Genomic DNA, 17,808 nt, shown 5'->3' on the forward strand with positions numbered 1-17,808 from the left:
TAAGGCAGGCTATTTCTGTAAGAACTGACATTGTGTTGCATAACCCACATAAGGTGATGCGCAAAAAGCAGACAAGTCAATATTTATATGCTACATTTGGAGTCTCTAAAAACAGGTTTGTGTTCAGCTGCTCGTTATCTGGCACTGTAGTTGCGGCTGAATATAGATCTCCATTATGAGCATTTATATCATTTGCAGATGCTGCAGAATCTGTACAGTTTCACTGTATGATAATCACACTGGATTCAAAATACCTCCGATCTCTTTTGTTCTTTCATAATGTTATGTTTTATAACGACAAATTGTATCCAAATTTTTAAATAATGTTTTTAATTGGCTTGAACATTAGATAGAAATTTATAAAAGGCAAAAAATAAAAACGAAACAGAAAAACGAAAGAAGTGAAATGCTTTATAAGGCAGTGGAGAACCAACATACAATACTGTGCAGGGGACAGAAGGAAAGCAGGACGTATACTATTATATACAGGTAAAGACAGGTGAAGCTCATATACAGTCATATGAAAAAGCACCCCTATTAATCTTAATCATTTTTAGTTCTAAATATTTGGGTGTTTGGCCAAGAAAAATATCAGAAAGGCAGAGAAGAAGAATGGTGAGAACAGTCAAGGACAATCCACAGACCACCTCCAAAGAGCTGCAGCATCATCTTGCTGCAGATGGTGTAACTGTGCATTGGTCAACAATACAGTGCACTTTGCACAAGGAGAAGCTGTATGAGAGAGTGATGCGAAAGAAACCATTTCTGCAAGCACACAAACAGAGTCGCCTGAGGTATGCAAAAGCTAAGCTAAGCTGAGATATGAAATATTACTGTGTCCATCAGTTATTAGATATATCAAACTGAAATGGCTGTTGCAAGCACCCAAATATTTAGAACTAAAAATGATTAAGATTAATAAGGGTGCCCAAACTTTTTCATATGACAGATGATAGGGACATAGGAAAAATGATGTGATTGGTGAGTGGTGTCCAGGGCATTCTGTATATGGTAAAATCATGGCCCAGTGACACACCCACTCATTAAACACACACACACGGACAGACTGCACCGTGCAAACCTGAATTTTAACTCAACATTAAACAGAATAAAGAATAAAATAACATTGCTGTTTCCTTTAAATAAGCTGTTGGCGCACCTTTACAGCATGGAGACACAGTTCAGTCTCCTCTGCTGAGACACACAAAGCGCTGCACTGTTAAGATAGGAACGCTCTGAAGTCAGAGCGCACCTGCCTCTTAAAGGGAATGGCAAGTGACCGATGCGCTAAATATCGCTAAAAAAAATCGTGCAAAAAAAATAAATAAATAAAAATAAATATCAACGCTTTCTTAAGTTGAGCCAAAGGCCAGGTTTTATATATCATATTTTCACAACCCTTTGTCAAACGTGCTGTTTATTACCTGTATTTGCTGCTGACTAAATGTAGTAAGAGCTGAGCCAGAACAACATGTCTGCAGTACTATATGGCATGAAAATAGTGGAGGGTAGATTAAAAAAACATCATGCGTGGTTGAAATTCACAAGGAAAGTGTAACCTACTGCCTCAAATGGTTTTTAATGGTCTTTAGATCAAGTAAAGTCCAAACAAAAAGTCTACCTCAGGTTTATGGTGTTTTTAAACTGCAGAATTGTTCCCAGCAACAAAAGCTAAGAGAGTTATTCACATTGATGAACAGCAATGTCTTCAAGTTAACCATTCATAAGTAGGTTTTAAAAAAAAAAAGCCATTTTAAGAAAGTTTGGTGAATGTTAAGAAGGCTATTATTATTGGAGCACTTAGCACTTTGGTAAATTGGATAAGAAAATGTGGTAAATTACATTAACATAAATGTAAATGAACCAAAAGAGGATCTTTTGTGGCATCTTTTAAAACATGATTAAGCCCTGAAAATATTTCACACTTCTACTCAGTGATAAAACTCTTGCATCCGGACTGCAATTTGAAAAAAAAAAAAAAAAAAAACAGGAGGACCAGTGAATTTTTTTTTTACTTTCTCGGTCATGTGACATTGCGTTCAGTAGCTCCTTCATTTCCACTCACTGTCGTGTTTAAGTGGATTTCCGTGGAAACGCGCGCCCAAAGTGTAATTACAGTGCGTGGCAGTGGACAAATAGCTATTTTATTAAACCTGAGATGACAGACATCACATGGTCGTTCTGGACAGGAATAAAATCACAGAGGACCCCCCCATAAAAGAGAAAATTACACCAGAACCCCCTGAGAAACTAACTCTGTCCAGATAGGGCTTTAGATGCGCTTTGATTTCATAAGTATGTCACATTAACCCTAATTATACGTAATAATACCCTCAAACTAAAACATAAATCTACCTCCACACTGCATCTAACCCTTGCCTTGACTTTAAAGCATAAAATGTTTTTTTTTAGACACCTGTGGATAAATTCTAGTCGTCTATAAAGCACAACACACTTGATTGCTACCATCCTCGCTGGCTCATAGCTTGGTTTGTCCTAGGGCTGAAAATCGCACGATAGACTGCGAGTGGATGGAAAAGTTTTATGAGCAACTTGATCAAATTCTCATGTTCACCAAATCTGCTCATGTTTTTTGAGCAAAAGGTAAACTAACTCATAGAGAAAAGTGAGCATCCACAGGGCAGTGTTATGTTTGACAACATCCCACAGGGTGGTCCTCTAATAAAACACCTCATGAAATGTGCTCTGTGAGACAGATTTGATCTAAGCCACTTTAATCACGAGCATCACGCAGAGAAAAGGCTGTAAAACGTCAGGCTTAAAGGTGTATCAGCTGTAGCGGTGTTGATCCCCATTCAGGTGCGGGCAGCAGTCAGGAGGATGTGAAGCTTTATCTCAGTCATCTGAGAACTGAGAGAGGAATTTTGGCAAAAGCAGACTTGTCTGTCACAAACACTGTCTGACAGGAGAGAAGCATTAAAGTTTAGGGCAGGTGATCCAGTGCCTGGCATAGGAACTCAACTCATCAGTATGTAGCATCAGAGAATTCTCCATTTCGGTTTACGGTAGGAGAACTGGCTATGTTACATTGCCTTAGATGTAAATCAATACGTGTGTCAAACTGGGTGATCAAAGCTGAGAGGGTTACTTTAGGAATCTAATCCATTATAGGTTACTAATAGGCAGAGTTGGAGAAAGTACTGAAAAATTGTAATTAAGTAAAAGTACCTTTACTTTGCTAAAATTCTACCCATCTAAAAATCTACTCGAGTGAAAGTAAAAAAAAGTACTCAATTTAAAATGTACTTTGAACATTTTCAAGAACAAGTGGCATAGGTTTCTATGATCCATTTTATGATCCACGCTAATTTTTTTTTAAATTCAGACAATTGTTTTTTTCCCAGTAATTAATTTTTACTCAGTAACAGGGAGTTTTCCAATTACTTCGCTAAATTACTGGTGTCAAAATGTACTTGAGTAAAAGTAAAAATACCTATTTTAAAAACTTCTTTAAAAATTACAAATTACTCATAAAATCTACTCAATTACAGTAACGTGAGTAAACGTAATTCGTTACTTTCCACCTATATATAGTTAAGTACTACACTTCCTGGGCAAAAAAAAGGTCACAAACTCTAATATTTAATTTAACTGTCTTTAGCTTTGATTGCAGCACGCATTCACTGTGGTATTGTTTCAATAAGCTTCTGCAATGTCACAAGATTTACAGTATTTCAATCCAGTGTTGCTGGATAAATTTTTCACCAAGATCTTGCAGCAGCATTTATGATGGTAGAGTCTGACCGCTGCACAAAGCCTCTCTTCTCCTTCCAGCACATCCCAAAGATTCTCAATGAGGTTAAGGTCTGGACTCTGTGGTGAACTCTCTCAATCCATGTGTGAAAATTATGATCTCATGCTCCCTGAATTCTCACTCTTTCACAATTCCAGACCCATGAATCCTGACATTGTCATCTTGGAATATGCTCATTAGGGAAGAAAAAATCTAAAGATGTTTTTACCTTTAACTTCTTTTACTTTTGTACTTCACTATTGTAAGTCGCTTTGGACAAAAGCGGCTGCCAAATTAAATGTAATGTAATGTAAGCACAAGGCCTTGTTTTGTTATTACCCTCTTATACCCTTGCCCCGCCTGTCTCATTTGTAACCCTGCCCCCTCTTTACTCCTCCAGGTGTCCCTTGTCTTTGGCTGTGTATAAATACCCTGTGTGTTGGGTTGTTCTCTGTTGCCTATTACCCTGCTTTATTGGGTGATTGCTGTTAGGTTGAGCCTCAGTCCTGCTGTATTGTGTAAGTTTCGGTTTTGTTTGTTGTTTGTTTGTTTGTTTTTGTTCATTTTTGCTTCTTTTCTTTTGTTTTTTTAGTCTCAGTGTTCGTTTCTTTGATCTAGTTTTAGTTTTGTAATGGCTACTAATAAATTCATTACAGACAGATCTATGAAGCACACTTTACGTTGTGATTGTTTGGTGTCTTGGTTTGATATTTTGAAGTCTTGGTTTATAACTTAGAAATGAAATACAAACAAATGGAAAGACTGCAGATTGGGAATCTGTTTTTGTTGAAACATTTGAGTGGAACATATTAAAACATGCAAAGTCTAACAACTGGAACACTAAACATGCTGTAATTGAAACGAATTGCAATAAATCAAAGGCAATTGGATGTAAAGCCCAAAAAGGGGTGGATTAAGGCTGCACCACAAAATGTTTCCATTGGCTCTCTGGGATTTTAGTATTAAACAATTTCCCATATGCTTTTCTACTCTGAAGATGAACAAGTTGCAGGAAAAGGGTCATTTTTCAAAATGACAGGAACAGACAGTAAACAAGGAGTCAGTGAAAGAACATCTCCCACACAAGGCGAGTAAAATTACAGTGTTTAGTGATTGAGCTGGAACCTTGTTTTGAAGAACATTATAACTGTCATAAGATAGAAAAGCAGCAGTGTAGTGAAGCTGTGGTGTTCTTTTGGTGTAGATGATGTTTTGTATTTATGTCTGAGAGCAGCAACCGAATGGTTAAGAAAAGTGGGTGAAGAAAATCACCTGCTAGAGTCGGACAGGGACACCGCAAAATCCACCCACAGGAAGCTGCTATAAAACAACTCGTCCAAATTCCTTGAAATATAGCCTATTAAAGATACATTTTTGACTTTTTTGTAATTGCTAATCATATCTTTTCTGCAAACCTTTCAGAGTATGGCATGGCCCGGGATAGCTGCTGGGCATTTTCCCAAACTAATATCAAATACTGAAGCCAATAATAATCTTCATAGGCATCTTGGACAGATTTTAGGGGAATCTGCTGTTTATTTGGGGTTTTGGCCTGAGCAAGTACTCTCATTGAAAAGCATATCATTATCGTCAGTCAGAACGAAGCCGGTCCTATTCCAGACCTTCCCCTCAGGCCGAGCTGGAAGCCACAGAGGCTGTATATAATGGAGAGTCTTTTAATCACTGGATGCTGGTGGACCGCAGTGATGAGGCGAAGCCACACTGCAGTTAAATACTGTTTTGGAAAAACATTCATTCATGGTATCAGTTAGCTCTTGTGGACAGACAATGGTCCTCTCTGTCTCCTGTAATGAAAGGAAAACATCCCGAAATTTCTTCTCATAAAACTGCGTACACATTCTGATGCAAACAATGAAATGTAACAGTGTTCGCCTTTGCAGAAATAGTTTCTTAATGACCGTCAGTAGGCAGAATAGAGGTACAGTAAGGTGAGCCAATGTTTGCTTAAGCTGTCTAAGGTTTAATGAATCCAGCTGAAGAAAGTAAAACGGCATTTCCTCACAGGGGTGCACATATACCATATCTACACCTGGCCACTTTAATTGATACTGTAAGTAACTTATTTTGATTTTCTTTTATAATATTCTTTCTATTACTATAATTTTAAAAATTATTATTGCTTTTAGTTCATTTATTTATTTGTATTTTTATTGTATTATGTAAAAGTTGGTTTAATTTTGACTCATTTTTGTTGTATTCATTTTATTTTCTTTTGATCTTAATTTTTCATCAACTAAAATTATTTTATTCTAATTCTATTTTTATTGTTTATCTATTTTTATATTTAATTTTATGTTATTTTAAAATAATTTAATTTAGCTATTATTTTCTCTGTCATGTCAATCCCTGTTTCTGTAAATGCTCGGCTATATTGAAAATGAGGGTTGCTCTCAAAGTACATCCGACTCAAAATAAAGGTTGATTGATTGATTGGTAATTAATTGAATTCTGGCTGGTGATAAGATTTTAGCTGCACTTATTTACACGTGTTAGTCAAGTGCGTATCCAGTTCATCAGACTGAAATCTCACTGCCGTTTGTAACAGGAATTATTTAACTTTCTTTGTAGCTTAGCAATTATTCCTGGTGTTCTGGTTGTTTTCAGAGGGTATCTTAGTTGAGAGACAAATGTATTAACACTTGTATAAAATGGCTTAAACATGTCTCAGCCGCATGCATCCTGCAGTGGTTTGGTGATCGGATTTGCAACAGATTGAGGAATTGGATCAGTTTTAAATGTGCTTAGTGCATGTTTACACTTGGATTTTAACTTGTCTTGGTTTAATCCTGATCTAATCCTGATTGTCAATATGTGGTCACATTGTCCAAGTGGCTTTTTTTCTGGTTTTGTCAAGCAGATAACTGCAACATTAACTCCAGTAGTTGTAGATGAACCCATATGAGCCACTGTAGTGTGTTCAGTCAGAGTCATGTCAGAGCCACTGGTCAAAAGTCATTGAAACATATGGTTAGTGGAAATAAAGATGAACTTCGTAGCTGATTCTGCAAAGACATTTATGTTTTAAACCCAACCTGCACAATTAACATACGCATTTAAACATATTAGTGATTAATTAGTAATATTAGTTATTCATGAACATTTTAATTCTAAGCTTCCTGTGTACACTGGTAACCCTACACCAGCATTATTTACACAGTCGGAAGTTTTTAAAAGCAATGTCTGAAGAGTGTCAGTCAGAGGGAAACTCAGAGAATGTTTTGAGTCTTAAGAGGATTACCTCAAATCAAATAATAAAAGTAAAAGTGTGAAAGTGAATGTAGGGGAATGCTGAGCGACGCCAACATCTACAGTGTATTTGACAATCCAGAGACCAAATCCAGTAGTTTTGTAGAAAAAAACATAATCTGAAACTTCTCCTCTTATTGGCTGGATTTATTAGATGTACTGGGCCGAACACATGCTGGGTTCTGTTAATACAGGACACAGACACTGCACAATATCAGCGCAGGAATAATTAGGAAAACAAATACACACAGTCTGAACTTAATTAAATGAATGTGCCAGTGTCCATCTGACTGCATTTTTGTTTGTAGTTTATCTAACCTCTTGTAATAAACAGAATCTATACAGAAATTACAGATACCTGTTCTCTTTTCCCTCTCTTTCTCTCTTCATCTATCTCTATTTCTCTCTCTCTCTCTCTCTCTTTCTCTGCATTTGACAGTTGGTATCTTTCTCAGCTAATGTTAAGATTTGTATTATTCTGTTTTAAATGCATAAAACTGCTGTGTTATTTGAGGTGGAAAGAGAAACGTCTTGAAGAAGCTGATGAGTAAAAGGTTACTGACTTCAGCCTTTACTTTATAACATGTAAAGAAGTAGTAGTAGTAGTAGTAGTAGTAGTGAAAGTCAGAATGTGTGTTTTCTATGGGTTTTCTTTCCTGTCAGCTAAGTAGCTAGAATCTAAATGAATGTTAAAATAGACTTAAAAAATGGAACGTTGGTATTATTTTAAACATCTTCTCCATAATCACCCTTTTAGAAACTGTAAGGAAATTTAGGTAATGTATGAGGTAACGCCCAATGCTGGGGACGCCTAGAGGCCATGGCACCAATGATTAGGGTTGCCACCCGTCCTGTAAAATACAGAACATCCTTTATTTGAAAATTAAATGTTGTGTCCTGTATTGAACCAATATGCAAAGTAATTTATTCTTTATTTCCAAAAATGTCCATAGAAATAATAAATCTATGCATATATACATATATTTGTAATTATGTTGTAATATATATTATATATTACATATATATATATGTCTTGTGGGCGTCATTTATTTTAATTTCTGAAAGGTGGAAACCCTACCAATGATTAAGGAGGGTTGGTTTGAGTCCGGGGTCATGCTGCCGGGCTATCAGCAGCTGGAGTCTGAGCGAGCACAACTGGTGTCTGTTGGCTGATGGTGTACTGTAGCTGGGTATTTGATGCTTTCCTCTGAGCAGGTTAGCTTAGTTGGCCTAGTGATGCTGCATTGGTGGCAGTTGAAAAAGAAGCAATGACTGACTTTAAATAATTGTTAAAAAATGTAATTTTAAGAGTTAATATGAACCTTTTTTTGAGAAACTGGCACTAAAGCTACTAAATATTAGACTAATTTATTGGTGGTGAAATCAACCTGGCTCCACATGTTGTGCAACAGTGTATACGTTACTCAGACCGTGAGACTTTGTCATCATACTGCAAGTTTGTTCTTGCAGGGCAGCTTGGCAGGAAGTTTCTTTCCAGGAAAACAATATGAAATACACTGAAGTATTCAAGCTTGTGACAGCTGGAAAAGCTCCCCTGTCAAGTCGCATATGTTTTAGAAGCTGTTTGACAAAGTTATCACTCAGCAGAACAGAGTTTCAGAGATTTAAACAGACATTGGCAAGTAAATATAGGAAGACGTTTTAAACTATGTTCAATATAATATTTAACTAAGGAAAAGAACAGAAGATACAGAATATTATACAGTCATAAAATAAAAGCAAATACATGTGCACATTTGGAGTGTGATGAAAAATATATTCATAAACTGACAGATGATATACTGTCACATATCTGAACATAACCACCGCCAACACATGGACATGACTGATCAACCGAGCTTTAGAGAACTGCGTTTTTAATTTATATCCCCACAGCTAGGCCATTCTTATTCCGTTACTGTGTGTGTGTCATTTGGCAGAGAAGGTTTTTGGGAAGACACAGCCAGACTCTGACAATAGTTCTTGATTCTGACAGGAGATTTGCGCTGTTGGGATTTATATTTAGAATTTTGGAACATTGAGTCTTGTTCAAAGCAGTTGGAAAAAGCTGCAATTTAACACCAGTAATTTAAGTGCGTTCATCTCTGGCAGCTTGTTTGTACCTCTGGAGGTATGAAATAAAACATGTTCACTGAGCCTTGCATGGCTGCTAAGCAATTAGCAATCCACTGCTAAAGGACACAACATACACTGATAATAAAAAAATAATACATGCACAAACTGAGTGAAAATGAGTGAATTTCTTTGGTGGCGTCCACATCATTGACATACTGTACATGGCACCTTGGCTGAACAGTGGTCCTACTGCATGGAACAAATAACATGTCCTGACCTTGGAGAGATCGTTCACAAATTTATAGTTTTTAATCTCTTAAGCGCGCAACTGGGGGGGAACAGTTGGGGGGAACCAGTCCCGGTTCGAAGGCCATCAATCAAGGTAATGGGGAAGAAGAGCAGGAGGTGTGGTGAGAAAGCCCTGCTCCTCTTATTCAATTATATACACACAGTCAGGCCAATACCCAGAGTTCAGTGCAGCAAAGAGGAATACTAATGCAACCTTCTGAAAGACAGGGCGCTCTGATTATCCCAAGCAGGGATGCTTCCTGTTGGCTGCCGAACACTGAATGTCGTTTGGGAGTAACAAAAGTGGCGTCTTGATGCATGGAGGTAATAGGAGTCCTTCAAACAGTGGGGTTTTGCTCATGCTGAATGCCCAGAAGGGCCACTCAAGGACTCAGGCATCGCTAATTACAAAAGCAATCCCATCACGGCTCCAAGAATAGACCGCTGGAGCCCTGACACTTCATTTTACAAAGTCATGCAAACGCTGAAGTATCGATCCCATCTGTTTCTCTGTTCACTGGAAGCTCCATGCAGCAAACATTAGCCCTAGCAGCAGCCCTGCTTCCTAATTATCTAAATTTCATGTGTTGCTGTAATGAGTAGAGTTTTTTTTTTTGTTTTTGTTAATCCAGAGTATATAGAGGGGTTGAACAATGAAACTGAAACACCTGTCCTTTTAGTGTGGGAGGTTTCATGGCTAAATTAAACCAGCCTGGTGGCCAAACTTCATTAACTGCACATTGCACCAGTAAGAGCAGAGTGTGAAGGTTCAATTAGCAGGGTAAGAGCACAGTTTTGCTCAAAATATTGCAATACACACAACATTATGGGTGACATACCAGAGTTCAAAAGAGAAAAAATTGTTGGTGCACGTCTTGCTGGTACATCTGTGACCAAGACAGCAAGTCTTTGTGATGTATCAAGAGTCACGGTATCCAGGGTAATGTCAGCATACCACCAAGAAGTATGAACCACATCCAACAGGATTAACTGTGGATGCAAGAGGAAACTGTCTGAAAGGAATGTTCGGGTGTTTGGGAATCCAAAAACATAAAACCACGGCTGCCCAAATCACGGCAGAATTCAATGTGCACCTCAACTCTCCTGTTTCCACCAGAACTGTCCGTCAGGACAATAAATTTAATAAATATTGTGCTCTAAAACCAGGTGTTTCAGTTTCATTGTCCAACCCCTGTATATTACAGCTTTATCCCAAGTTTGGTGTACTGCTTACCAGATATTATCACAAGTTGTCTCAAGTTGTTGTCTCAAGTGAAATTTTATTTCTCTCAAATGTTTGAGATGGAAATTCACAATAGTTTAGTTGAGTTAAGTCTCACGTCACTGAGCTGGAAGTCTGAGTCATGCTCTGAGGTTCCAGTCAAAGGTAAGCCTTGGATCTCTGGGGTGCAAATTGAATCTTGATATTCTGAGGAGCAAATCTCAGTCTTTACAAGTCGAGTCTCTTGTCTCTAGGGTGAAGACACAGGTCAAGCGGTAAGTCACTGTGGTGAAGGTTGAGTCTAATGTCAAGCCTCCCAGGACTGAGTCTCCAGTCTCATGTGTCTGAGGGTGTTTTTAGATTGTATTTCATTTCTTTGGTCCAAATCAGTTAACAAGTTCATGAACTTGGAGCATTTTCTCCTTTGTTTTTTTGTTTTGTTTTGTTTTAACCCAAGGAAAACTGCAAGTACAACAACAATAAGAATGTTTTCTCTGCTTATTGGTAAAACCTGTCTGGGGCGGAGCAAAAAAGTAAATACAGGAAGAAGATCCTGTTTTCTGGAACAGCATGTATTTCAGCGCAGTTTAGCATGGAACAGAGATGCCACTTGTTCATAGATTTAATAATAATCTGTGTAATATACCAAGTCATTGGGATGCAGGTCTCAAGTCTTAAGTGTCAAATCTCATGGGACTAAGTCTCTTCTGAGGTCAGATGTTGAGACTTGACATTCAAGTCTTGAGACTCAAGTTTCTGTTGTGCAAATTGAATCCAAGAGAGGGATTCCAAGTTTAGTGCAAATTGAATCAACATTTAAGTCACAGTCAACTCTTTAGTATTAAACAGAGAATTCTTATACATTTCTGAAGTTGTTTGTACAATGTAAGGGTTGGTGTTTCCACACCAATAGCTCATTTGCTAGTTTCATTTGTTTTCACAAAAATGCATCTCAACAAACCATGTGAGGGTGTTCTCTCTGCTTATTGGTCAGTGCTATCTGGGATCAGAAAAAAAAATGAACACAGGATAACTGTAATCATTATCTGGACAATATTTATTAGAGTAACCTGGTTAAGGAAGCTATTTAGCTTGAACTTGATAAGTACACCTGATATTTGCATTAGATCGAGGTTGGATCATGTTCCCACAATAAACAAACCACTTTGGTGCTCGTTTTGGTCCACATCTGAATGTACTGTATTTACACCTTCCCAAATAAATCGCACCAAGGGTAAAAAGCAGACTAAAAGTGCAGATGTAAAGCTGTATCCAACTGTATTCCCACCACTATGAGCTAATATAGGATTGCTGTAGCAAATACATATGGCTGGAAATTAAAGTCGCATTCATTTAGTTCATTTAGGTTAGCAGTGCCAAATTATTTTTTTTTATGAATTCTTTTCCAGGGTGAATTTTCTTTAAAAAATTGTCTCAGAAGTCTCAGGTCCAATTAAAGATGCCAACCGGTCATCAAAGTCACTGACTGGAGTCTCTATCTCTGCTGCTGACTGAGGGTATAGCTTGGTCTGGCCGCCACGATAAGAGTAGCAGATTGATGCAGCCTTTCTTTTATGCACTCCTTTTCATGTAACCACCATCCGTCTCCCAAAAATTCATCCAAAACATGTGAACATGGGGTCTGCAGGGAGAGCACAAATTACTTTCCCATCAGACTGGAGCTGACAGCTATGAGATTTTTTTTTTGGTGTGTGCCAGTATTTAAGCCCTTTCTGGAGAGATCTGACTGCCAGAAAATGCCTCAAAGCATATGGCTCTAAATCAAACTCTGTGCCAGGGGCTTCGTTTTTATACATGGAGACTTTATATATGTGAAATTGATCAGGTTTGATGATCTGGTTTGGTGCTTCTTTTCCTGAAGGTTTAAATGGTTAAAACATACAGTATATGATACTTCAGAGTCTTCTCATTTTGGTTTATTTGTAAAGCATAAGTGGATTACCATGCCTTTTTTGGTCATGTTAAAAAAATTTACTTAATATGTGCAACAGAGCTTCTCACTGCTCATGGTTTCCTCAACCTGTAGAAAGCTGTCAGTGAAAGAAGGCAGTGTGATGCAATGACCACTTGTTAAAAAGGCTTTGTGAAGTCTTTCCTTGCTTTGAAGGAGAGAAACAGCTCTTCCTTCCTTGAATCTGAAGTATAAATCAAACAACCTCTTTAAAGACGAGTTTTACTAAGACCCTTCATATTTTCTGCCTGCCAGTACCAGTCAGCCCTCGATTTTAACAAGTCAATTTTTACAAAGTTCATATATTTCTCATGAATTCCGTGATAAAACACAAGGGCATCTGAATTAATGTGTTATTAAAAGTGTTGTGAATCACCAAAGCTATAAGAAAGAAGTCAGCCAATTTAGCTGCACTTTTAAAAAAATAAAGAGAAAAAGAAGGCTCTTGAAGAGCATTTGAAGAATGCCATCCACTGTACTTTGTAATCTGGTATGGATTGTCATTCAACACTGATTTATATCAACTCACCAAGTTGGTCGACCAGTGTTACGAACTACCCTAAAGTCAGTTATTAATTAATAACCTGACTTACCTTTTAGCTAACCAGCTAAGCTAAACTACTTTGTTTGTCTAGGGGAAAATGATAGCGAGGTGTAGTCCATAACGTGAAACTTTATCCCTGCGTGGGGCCAGAGACATGAAAATCAGAGCTATACTATGTGTGTGTTTAACTAGCTCGGGAGTCATAGAGAGAGGTCATCTTACCCGTGGCCGGTTCCGTCGGTTCTGACTCAGCGGCGGCTATTCCCCAACGCTATAGTCGGCCAGCATCGTCGGCGATGTCTGTCCTTGGGCGGCTTGGTTTAGTTCAGTTTTCTTTGTTTCGGTTGGTGAAGGAAAATAACAAAACTCATATATGATGCTCTTGGAAGAATGAATTAACATTAATGACGCTGGTAGGAAACCACAGGCTGCAGATTCCTTGCCCGCCGCCAAAACCCAGGCCCCCGCCATAATGCAAAGCGAACGCTTCAATGGTCACAGGTAAGTGATGTCATCTGCACTCCCTTGGAAAATCAGTGGCTGTCCCTAACCATGTGACCTACTGTTCCTAACAACCAGTATGACAAGCAAGACCAAGCTGGTTGATCAGAAGGGTCAAGTATCAGACACTCATCAGACACTGGTCAGTTTACTAATGCAGGGTATGTTTACTTCTGGATTTTTTTTTTTACATTGTAGTCAATTGATTTAAGCCCCATTAAATGTCTGACACTCTTAGGAACACTTAGGAACGGTTATTTTGCAGCCACAGCCAAATAAAGTAGAAGTACTTCAAGAACAGAAACATTAGGAAAATAATAACTTCAGAGAACATATGAATATGTCATCATCACAACTGCTTATTCTTACTAATAAAAGTGATGGCCATAAAATCTAACCAGATGAAGAACTGCCAGTTAAAAACCACTGGCTGCTGTTAGATAGCTTAAAATGGGTTTACAGTTATTAGCACATATAATACTATGTAGAATCTGAACAAATTGTAATCTGAGAAGGCCATAAACAGAATTCAGAAATAGGGCTAAAGAACAGTAGTCTCCAACCCTGGTTCTTAAGGGCCATAAGTCATAAGACATTTGAGTGATTTCTCTGCTTCTGACATGTTTGACCAACAAAAAACCCCATAAATATGCAGGGTTGTTGATCTCCAGCAATAGAGATGATAAGTCTGGAAGAGCTAGCTTAAAAGAAGCACCCTTGATTTCCTAAACCTTTTGGTAGATGGTTCCAGTTTACTTACCCATTGTTTTTTTTTTCAGGAGAGAAATCTTTGTAGATTTACATCCAGCATTCATTTGACTTGTCTGACTCGATAGATAGATAGATAGATAGATAGATAGATAGATAGATAGATAGATAGATAGATAGATAGATAGATAGATAGATAGATAGATAGATAGATAGATACTTTATTGATCCCTTCCATTCTTGACATCCAGCAGCAGGTGTGTATGGTACACAAAGTTACAAAAAGATTAAAAAAAATATAAATGATACGTATAAATACAACAAAATAAAAAATAAAATGAAATCATAAAAGTACAGTCTTTAGTGTGTGTGTGTGATGTAAAATGGAGGTAGTGCAGTTGAACACAATAGACAGTGAACACCAGTTGATGTGCATAAAGTAAGTATAAGGATAACTGATGTCCGCCATACAGAAAGTGCAAACACAGTTATATAATAATTTAAATTTAGCAGTGCAAATGATACATAAACAGTAGATGAATGAACTAGTGAATGAACTACTAGTGCAAAATAGGGTAGAACTATAAAAATAGTGTTATGGGCATCAGCAAGATAGTGTGACCATAGATGGGGGTATGTCCATGGTGTGGCCAGAATTGCTGAAAAGAAAAGGTGTCACAGAGTCTTCAGTTTGCTGTGCTGAGATGAGTTGAAAAGTCTTATGGCCTGAGGGACAAAAGACTTTCGAAGTCTGTCTGTGGAGCAGGACTGGGACAGCAGTCTGCCGCTGAATGAGCTCCTCTGCCTGGTGATGGTGCTGTGCAGAGGGTGGTGAACATTGTCCATGATGTTCAGCAGCTTGCTGAGGGCTCTCCTCTCTGCCAGTGGTGTTAAGGACTCCAGCTCTAGTCCCAACACAGAACCAGCTTTCCTCACCAGCCTGTTCAGTCGTCCAGGGTCCCTCTTGCTGATGCTGCCTCCCCAGCACACTACAGCGTAAAAGAGGACACTGGCTACCACAGACTGGTAGAACATCAGCAGGAGTTTCTGGCAGATGTTAAAGGACCCAAGCCTTCTGAGGAAGTACAGTCTGCTCTGAGCCTTCCTGTAGAGGGAGTCAGTGTTCACTGACCAGTCCAGCCTATCGTCCAGGTGCACACCAAGGTATCTGTAGGACTTGACCACTTCCACATTGACCCCCTCGATGGAGATTGGCTGCTGAGCAGAGGGCCTGGACCTTCTGAAGTCTATGCACATCTCCTTGGTTTTGGAGATGTTCAGCTGTAGATGGTTCGTTTTGCACCACACCACAGAATCCTCAACCAGGGTCCTGTATTCCCTCTCATCACCATTACGCACACACCCCACGATTGCAGTGTCGTCAGAGAACTTCTGCATGTGGCATGACTCCGAGTGGTATTTGAAGTCTGATGTGTACAGTGTGAACAGGACTGGAGAGAGAACAGTGGTGCTCCTGTGCTGCTGATCACTGTGTCAGAGGAGCAGTCCCTGATCCTGACATGTTGTGGTCTCCCAGTAAGGTAGTCAGTGATCCAGGTGACCAGGTGCATGTCCACCTCCATCTTCATCAGCTTGTCTCTCAGCAGTAGGGGCTGTATGGTGTTGAAGGCACTGGAGAAGTCGAAGAACATGACCCTCACAGCACCTCCCCCCTTGTCCAGATGAGAGTGAGCTCTGTGCAGAAGATAGAGGATGGCATCTTCCACTCCCACCTTTTCACGGTACGCAAACTGCAGTGGGTCCTCAGCATGGTGGACCTGAGGTCTGAGGTGGTCCAGCAGCAGTCGCTCCATGGTCTTCATCACGTGAGATGTCAAAGCAACCTCAGACTCATCTGAAATGTTTTTTTTTTTTTTGTGTTAAGAATTACAGTTTTGTTTACTTAACTTAGCTTTACAGGTGGCGAGACCTGCTGAATTAGAAGGAAAACTTGGCGACAGCCCTGTTTCTACTACTAGTTACTAGTGTCACATAAAATGCATTTATTTATTGATAAAGCGCCTTATTATCTGGTGAGCCTTACAGTACGGAAAATAGAGTAGTTGAAAAATCACACCCATTAATACAATTTGGACATTTCTAAATACATATACATTATAGCTTTTTCTATGAACTTTCGTTGTTATTTAAAAAGTTTTTTTTTCTTCTCCTGTAAAGTTGCAGTTTTTAAAGACACATTTTTCTTAGCACAGCACAGATAAAGATTAATAACAATAAAGATCTGTTCTATCCATTACCATTCTCTTTAGGGAGCCACAGGTGGAAATCGTATATGGTAATAAAAAATGATAAAGAACCCTTTTGGCCCTTTTATTTCATGTATTTTAAAACAGTATCAGTTCACTCTTCTGTTGGCTGTGTGAGTTCTGGCTGGTGGAGCCGTGCCCAGCTCTGTCCTCAAGCCGCGTCTGAGAGATGCTGCCTGCTGCTCCTCACAGACACTTAGTCTGTCAGCATGCTGCTAAAAACGCCCCAGAAACCCCCCCTTTCCTGCACGAGAGCACGTTTTTCCCTCTAAGGCAGTCTTTTGCTGTTTACTTCTTGCTGGCTCCTGATTCAGCATGACTTGAATAATGTGCTTGCCTCCCACCTTTAACAAAGCCTCATAGAAACCGCTTACATCATGTCAAATTACGCATACCCTGAATTCTATTAATAAATGAAAGACAGTTTGTATTCAGCCAGCTCTGTGTGTAAAAACGGAAACTTCACTGTGGAGAGTGATCACTGAGAGCTTATTTATACACACAGTCCAGTCAGAATATTGTGCCTGTCTCACTTCATAGATCTATTATTACTGACTGTAGTCCTTGTGTTTTTCTATATACTATATCAGGGGTGTCCAAACTTTTTTTTGTTGGGGGCCAGAAGGAGAAATACATTTGAAGTCACGGGCCACACTCTGTAATAAAACAAATAATAAAATATACCACTTTAAATAATACATTTTCCTGATTACTTTCATTTACACACCATTTTACATGACTTACTATCTTTATCTTTGACAGTGTTGTGTAAACTAAGATTTTTCAGATTGATGTTTCATTTCATGATGACTCTGAATATTAGACACCTTAATTACGGCAACTTTTAGACTCTTTGGCCTGTTTTTCTGCGCTAGAAATGCGCACTCTCTCCACTTTTAGACTCTTTGGCCCGTTTCTGACACCTAGCGTTCAAACTTTGAATCTCACATTATAAAAACCTGTTTAACAGCGGGCCAACTTTCATTCTATTTCTAAAATACCTCGCGGGCCGCTCCAAAAAAGGAAACGGGCCGCAAATGGCCCACGGGCCGTAGTTTGGACACCCCTGTACTATATTATCTTCCTTTTACCCTATTCTTCAATGGTCTGGACCCCACAGGATAGACAGACACCACAGAGCAGCTATTATTTGGGTGGTGCGTCAATATAATATAAGCACTTCAGTGATGCTGACAGATGCAGCAGTGC

This window comes from Astyanax mexicanus, chromosome 11 (assembly GCF_023375975.1).
Source record: "Astyanax mexicanus isolate ESR-SI-001 chromosome 11, AstMex3_surface, whole genome shotgun sequence".
Classification (NCBI taxonomy): Eukaryota; Metazoa; Chordata; class Actinopteri; order Characiformes; family Acestrorhamphidae; genus Astyanax; species Astyanax mexicanus.